This window comes from Dipodomys spectabilis, unplaced genomic scaffold, assembly GCF_019054845.1.
Source record: "Dipodomys spectabilis isolate Male_0828 unplaced genomic scaffold, ASM1905484v1 ptg000418l, whole genome shotgun sequence".
Classification (NCBI taxonomy): Eukaryota; Metazoa; Chordata; class Mammalia; order Rodentia; family Heteromyidae; genus Dipodomys; species Dipodomys spectabilis.
The window spans coordinates 1,233,910-1,239,446 of record NW_024871095.1 but is presented as its reverse complement, the minus strand read 5'-3'; the positions used below and the strand labels follow the sequence as shown (position 1 = coordinate 1,239,446).

At 34.4% G+C, this 5,537-nt stretch overlaps 1 pseudogene; it reads right to left on the bottom strand.

Moving 5' to 3' along the window:
* Window positions 1-5,083: 5,083 nt before the first annotated feature.
* LOC122097225 lies at window positions 5,084-5,183 on the bottom strand (annotated as a pseudogene).
* Window positions 5,184-5,537: the final 354 nt, after the last annotated feature.

Genomic DNA, 5,537 nt, shown 5'->3' with positions numbered 1-5,537 from the left:
ATATAATCTATCATACTTGCCATCACAGTCTCTGCAGGAAGGAAGCTATTATGTACCTTTGTTTCTAAAACTACTTCAAATCATGTCTTTTGTGCTAGGATGTTACAGGAATTAGAGAACATTTTGATTCTGAGACAGCATAAAATCTCAAATAAAGCTGGAGTAATCATTTCAATACTACCTTTTGTTCTCCAAGAAAAGAAACCATTTTGTAGACTATACTTTTTTACCAAGTATCTTTTTTTCCAGAAATGGATTATGTTAATATATGTGACTATCCACTAGAATAAATGTCTTCATTTATCTTCATCTTGTGCAGATAGCAAGGCAATTGGATGTAAGTGGGAGTTCATCAGTAGCACTTTTTAAAACTGTAAAAAATGTGGACAGGGAGCCAATATGCATATTTTTCCACCATCACCAATCACATCCTCTTTCTTCCTTCCTAGGAAACACACCCAATCAATAAAAAGTCTTAGATATTTGGTTCTTGACCTTGAAAGTGGAAGCAGCATATTATGGATGTCGGAGATCACAGTTAATAGTGTTTTCCATAATGATGTCACATGCAACAGCCCTATTAGTCCTGCAGGTCTTAACACTACATCCTTAATAATGTGATAAGAATACCAGCCTTACTGGATTTAGTATTGTTTTCCACTTCCTTTTCTACTACCTCCCCTAAATTATAATACTTATTAACAGAATGAAAAAGTAATGCCATCTTAAGAAAGTTCCATTGCACAAGGCATTATGCCAAAAAACGAACTTTACAACTTTGGTGACGAGATGGGAGGATCGGTGGGCAAGGATGGTAATGGGAAACAAAGGAGGTAGCAACAATGCTTGAAAAGAAATGTACTCATTACCTTGCTCATATAACTGTAACCCATCTGTGCTATATTTTCACACACAAAAAAACTTATGAATATAAAAAGAAAGTCATTTAGGGCTCTGGGAATTTGGCTTCATGGAACAGTTATTGCTTAGCATGCATGAAACCCTGGGTTCAATTCCTCCATACCACATAAATAGAAAAGGTAACACTGGAAGTGGTGCTTTGCCTCAAATGGCAGAGTGCTGGCATTGATGTAAAATAAAAAGAAGCTCAGGAACAGTTCCCTGGCCCTGAGTTCAAGCCCCAGGATGGGCAAAAGAGTCATTTAGTGAGTAAATGCAAAATAAAGAACCCATATTTGGAATATATAATTGTTCCTTCCAAATGATATCTAACAATAGCCCTTAATTCATGTACTTTACCTATATTAGAATTCTGTGTTGAACAAAAAAATGTTTTCATAATAGGTCATGGTAATTAATGCCAGTAGTGTGCTTAGATATTTGGTGAAGATTAATCCTGGAAATTCAAAGATTCCAGGCTTTTGAGTGGTAACTGCTAATCACAATAAGAAGGGTAGTGTATATGTGAGATTTGGAAAAGTTTTTGGTAAATCAGGGCACCAAAAAGGCAGAAGTTAATTAATAGTTTTGACAGAGGAGAAGGAATAACTCCAGATGGAAGGAATAAATGATAGTAATAACTAAGTTACACCACAAACTGTTCTAGGGAAACATTTATGGTTATTGAAGAACTAGTTATCAACTAGGCTTATTCCTCAGTGCCTTTAGCATTCTAATCACTTAGACTAGTTCTTAATCTTTGTGTGATAAGTTGTATATCCTTCTATGCTGTTCTTTCACACCTGATCTCCTTTGCTTTCTAAAAATCTATGTCTTTCTCTATTTCTCTATGAACAATTTCTGATACTAAGTCCAAAAAAGCAGACAGCAGAAGATGCTAAGAGTCCCATACCTCATGAGTCATTAATGTAACAACATGGAAATTGCTACCTCAATTTTTCTAAAAAGCTGCAATGTCACATCATTTGATTCAAATTTCCATTCTTTGTCTACATAGTATCATTTAGTGCACATAAATGCAAATATGAGCCATGTGCTGGTGGCTGATTTCTATAATACTAGCTACTCAGGAGGTTGAGACCAGAGGATTGTGGTTCAAAGCAAACCTGGTCAGGAAAATCCATGAGACATTTATCTTCAATTAGACACCAGAAACCCAGAAGTGGTGTTGTAGCTAGTGGTAGAGCACTAAATTTGAGCTGAAGAGCTGAGGGACAGTGCCCAAGATGGGAGTTCAAGCCCCCCTACCAACAGAAAATGTGTAAATATGACTTTGTTTCCCCCAAAGGAACGACAAAGTCAATAGTAATCTTCACAAGCACAGAAAATAATTCCAAAATGATTCAATGTACCTACTCTTGCTGAGTTAAGTTATGGCTTCTTTTCTAGACATATTCCCTTCTCTATGATTATCTAATGCACATACTTAGATAGCAATTTAAAACTGAGAGTATAGAAGCAAGATGTACAGTGATGATATTGTCCTATCAGAAATTCAAGTTAGTAATGAAAATTTCTTCTTAAGACCATACACAAAAAATACCATGATATAGTGTAATAGAACTCACTATTGAACATATGAGCTTTAAGAGCTTTCTAATTGATCCATTATTTATTGTTACCAACATTAGAAAAAAATGTATAATGTAGTAATAAAATAGAAGTCCTTTGAATGACTACTTAAATTCCTTGTTTTTTTAAAGACACTGTTTTCATCTTAAAAAATAAGGCTGTTTATTGTCTTCATGTGATTTTGATGATTAAGTGCTTAATGAGAAATCAAAATGCATTATAGTTCTTTGTTATCAGTTCTCACTTTTTCTTCTTGGAGAACATAATGATCAAAACAATAGTTCAGAATCAGCAAGCAATAGGTCAGAATCATACTTCCAGTGCAAGTGAATCACCAGTAAGTAATCCTAAATACCATTTTCCACAAAGTTTTGTGACAGATACAATCGGCCTTCCTTCTCTAGCTGCTTTCGTAGACTGGGCCTATTCCTTCATTATACAGGAAAAGTGTGATTCAACTGATTGAAGTCAGATATGTTACTAGAAGTATCAAGGATTTAGATTCTTGTCTGTATATTGGTAAATCTATGTCTCTTTATATAGGCTACCAAAAATGTATTTACTAATTTCAAGTAAATACATGAATTCTCTTTCCATCATTTTTAAAAAATAAAATTCTGCTTGCTCTATAAATTGATCAGAGGCATGGATTTTGTGGCTAGGTAGGACCTTGTACATCTCTCTGTTCCTCTCTCTCTTTCATGGTTCTCATAGATAATATGATTGCTCCATAATTATCCTAATTTATTTTGCTTTTATATTTTTGGTTTCATCATTTCACTTTCTGCTCTGCCATTTCCCAAATCATTTATGTAGAAGGCATTATTTCATATTTTCTCATTCCTAGAATAAGCTGCACATGAAGACACCACTGATCCTCATTTTCAGTCTGTACCATTGAATATGGAGGAACATTTTTCCTCTGCTCTCCATCAACTCCCTACTCTCGTTAGAATAATTTAGAATAGTAAAAATGGAAAAAGAGAAAATAAATCATGGTGAAAAAAGATGCAGAAAATTCACCGGATATTTCTGAGCAGTTCACCCAACATGAACTATTAGGGAAATACATGGACACCTCATTTTCACTGGCAATCAAAGTCTCTGGTTAGGCAATTCTGATAAAGATGAGGAACAAGAGGAAAAAATGAGAAATGATATCAATTTCAATAAAATAAATAGAGAAGGATCCAAGCAAATTTCTTCTTTGTGCTGCTGAAAACAATCGGCTTACTACACTGCGGAGACTACTTTCCAAAAGGGCCACTCATGTGATTATTAGGGATGACGATGAGTATATGCCTCTTCATCAAGAAGTCTACAGTGGACACTTAGACATTGTCCTTGAGTTGGTGGCTCAAGCGGCACATACAATAACTGTAGATGGATGGACACATCTGCACAGTGCTTATAAATGAAATAATAACAGAGTGGCTTCTTTCTTACTTCATCATGATGCAGATTCCAATGCCCAATCTAAAGGCCTCTTGACCCCCTTGAATATTGCTGCTGGAAATTAAGATAGCAAAAATTCATTTGATCTCTTTCTGTTGAAACATTACATAAAACCATGTCTGAAGAACAATTGGGAAGAAACTGCATTTGATATTGCTAAAAGGATAAGTATGTATCACTACCTCTTTGAAGTTGTGGAAGACTGTACAAATTTTTCTACTAAGTCCTAATGATTCAATTACTTTTCTTAAATTTCAATAATGCCATTCCATCCTTTGTGTCCATACAAAATATTTTCACAATCCAAATAACAGCAATAACTTACTGTAAAAATTCATGGATTCTGTGGATTTCTTTCAAGTGAATTGCCTGCCTTTGATGTCCAAATGTATTCAAGAGTTTTTGTATACATCTATAATGATTTCTTCAGAGTTTGTGACTTTTTAATCAGAAATAATATTAACTTATCTATTAAAATTAATACAGAAACTAAAGATATTTCTCGTGCTTGTCGGAAAAAGTATATTTTAAAATATTCTATAGTCTATGTTTGTATAGTGTCCATAATCTATTTTATTCTCTCCTAGATATAATACTTTGAATTATACGCTACTTTATAAGATATAGCTTCATTAATGAATCCTTTCAGATTTCATTCAATATAGAAATAGTTTAAGATTCCTTTGTTTCCTAGGTCCTTATAGTATTATATTTCTTTGGGATAGAACGAAAATGTTGTCTAATTTCAGAAGTTTTATAAAGGTTATGTTATGTAAAGGCCTTTCTTTTTTTTGGGGGGGTGGTTCCGGTCATGGGCCTGAACTCTGGGCTTGGGCGCTGTCCCTCAGCTCTTAAGCTCAAGGCTAGCATTCTAGCACTTGAGCCACAGTGCCAATTCCGGCTTTTTTCTTTTTGCTTATGTGGTGCTGAGGAATCGAACTCAGGGCCCCAGGCATGCAAGGCAAGCACTCTACCACTGAGCCACCTTCCCAGCCCCATATAAAGGCCTTTCTAAGGTGAAGATTTAATACACTGATGTCAAACTAACTTTTAATTATATGAATTACGTGTATTTTTACACTTGTAATTTTGTAATCAATTTTTAATGTTTTTCATTTCTTGCATCTCAAGAATGAAAAATTTGGAATACTTCACAAATTTTCATATCATCCTTGTGCAAGTGCCATGTTAATTTCTGTATTCTTGTAATTTGGGTATACATGCTACTGAAGCATGTAGTATCCTCTAAATTAAATAGTTAATGTTGCAATCTTTATACAGGCTTATATCCTTGGGTGCCTATTTGTTACAAGGAAACCTTATTGTTTCTAACAGTGCTATTGATCTTATTTCCCTAAATTTCTGTGAATAGTGGAAAGATTATATTGTTCAGTCCATTGCTCACATTTGCAATTATTTTGTCAATTACTATTTTATTTTCCATTTTGGATTTGATTGTACTTTCAAGTATCTATAGCTAGGTCCAAAGGTGATGGCTGTTTCAAGTAGTAATTTATCCAACTGAGTTAGCTCTGTGGAGCTAATGGATTCAAAGTAAGCCTTGCTTAAGAGCTACTTCTAAACTTCTG